This window comes from Grammomys surdaster, unplaced genomic scaffold, assembly GCF_004785775.1.
Source record: "Grammomys surdaster isolate TR1022 unplaced genomic scaffold, NIH_TR_1.0 67, whole genome shotgun sequence".
NCBI classification, from domain to species: domain Eukaryota; kingdom Metazoa; phylum Chordata; class Mammalia; order Rodentia; family Muridae; genus Grammomys; species Grammomys surdaster.
In genome coordinates this window covers 18339732-18341560 of record NW_021604569.1, presented here as the reverse complement: position 1 = coordinate 18341560, position 1829 = coordinate 18339732, and positions in this window count along the sequence as shown.

Sequence of the window (1829 nt, the reverse complement as noted above, 5' to 3'; positions counted from 1 at the left end):
CAATTGCTTATGTAATTTGAGGAAGGATACTGACCATGAGTCCTGGCTGACACTAGAAAAGTAATAAAAGCAGAGATTTAAAAAAAAATAGCAAAAATGATGATGACAATGATGATGATGATGACAGTGATGATGTCAGGACTAATCTACATGGTGATTTGGCTGTTATAGTGCCTTTTAAGCAGAGTACCTAGCTTCCCATGTGTTTACTTTCACTTTCGAGTTATTGAATGAGAGACAGTCATTTAAAAAACAAGCTGTTTTGTACTGTTGTTCAGCATGTAGTATCTTTTGACTAACCTAAACCCTCTGAATTACTTCTAAGTAAGTTTGAATATTATGAAGTGATATTATACACATAGTACTCTTTGTAAATGTCAGGCATGAATATTTTATTATAGCAAACATTGATTAATCTCATGAAGTCTTGAAAGTAGGTTGGAGATATGTGACATGTGCCTAGACTATATTTTTAAAAGGGTATATGTTTTTCCCTATTGAAACAGGAAATACCATAGTTACCACTTTAATTGATGAATCCATGTTTATTAAAAAATTAACCTTAATATTTAAGTAAATTTCACTTTATACATAATCAAGAGTTATATTTTGCGTTGAGTAAGAAAATGAATTTCTTTGGTTCTTGGGTTCTAAAAGTCCATCCAGTTTCTGTTAAATAGCTCTTAAGCCTTTTAGAATTAATGTATTTTAGTAATTGGAAAAGGGGAAACAGAAAGGACAGAAGTTCATGCTGATGAATGGAGCAGCCAAAGTGATCCCTGAGTGACCCTCCAATACATTGTAAAAAATCAAATTCACCCAAGCAATATTGAAATAAATATTGCTGGGTACATCTCTTGTGACTGTCCCTGTAGCTTTGAAAGTGAAAGCTTGTGTCTACTTAATTTATACAAATTAACATTTAATTTTACATCCCCCCCCCGACATTGCCAAAATTTTTATACTATTCTTAAAGCAAGGCTTTCTATCACGATATTTAAAATAAGAATCATGTCATCATTCTCAGTATGGGTTCAACTAATAAAAGATAGATTCTTTTTTTTTATTGGATGTTTTATTTACATTTCCTATGTTGTCGCCTTACCCAAGACCCCACCCACCAAGGAACCCCCAATCCCCTCACCCCTCCTCCTTCTTCTCTGTGGATGTAACCTCTACCTACCCAACCCCACTCCCACCTCCCCACCCTCAAAATTCCCACCCCCTGGGGCATCCAGCCTTCATGAGGTCAAGGTTCTCTTCTTCCACCTATGCCCAGAAGGGCCCTCCACTCTTTCATATTCGACTGAAGTGCTGGATCCCTCCCTAAGTGCTCCCAGGCTGGTGGTTTAGACCCTGGGAGCTGTGGTTGGTTGGTATTGTTGCTCTCCTCATGGTGCCACAAATCATTTCAGCTCTCCTTCAGTCTTCACTCTAACTCCTCTATTGAGAACCCCATGATCAGTTCAATGGCTAGTTGTGAGCATCTGCCTCTGAGTATGTCAGACTCTTGAAGACCTCTGAGGAGATATCCATATCAGGCTCTTATCAGCATGCACTTCCTGACTTCCACATCAGCCTCTACCTTTGGTGATTGCACATGGGATAGATACTCAGGTGGAGTGGTCTTGAAACTGCCCCTCCTTCAGTTTCTGTCCCTCACTTTGTCTCCATATTTGCTCCCTTGAGTAATTTGTTGCTCCTTCAAAGAAGGACCGAATCACCCCCACTTGGTCTTCCTTCTTTATGAGCTTCATGTGGCCTGTGAGTTGCATCTTGGGCATTTCAAGGTTCTGGGCTAATATCCAATAATCAGTGAGTGAATACCA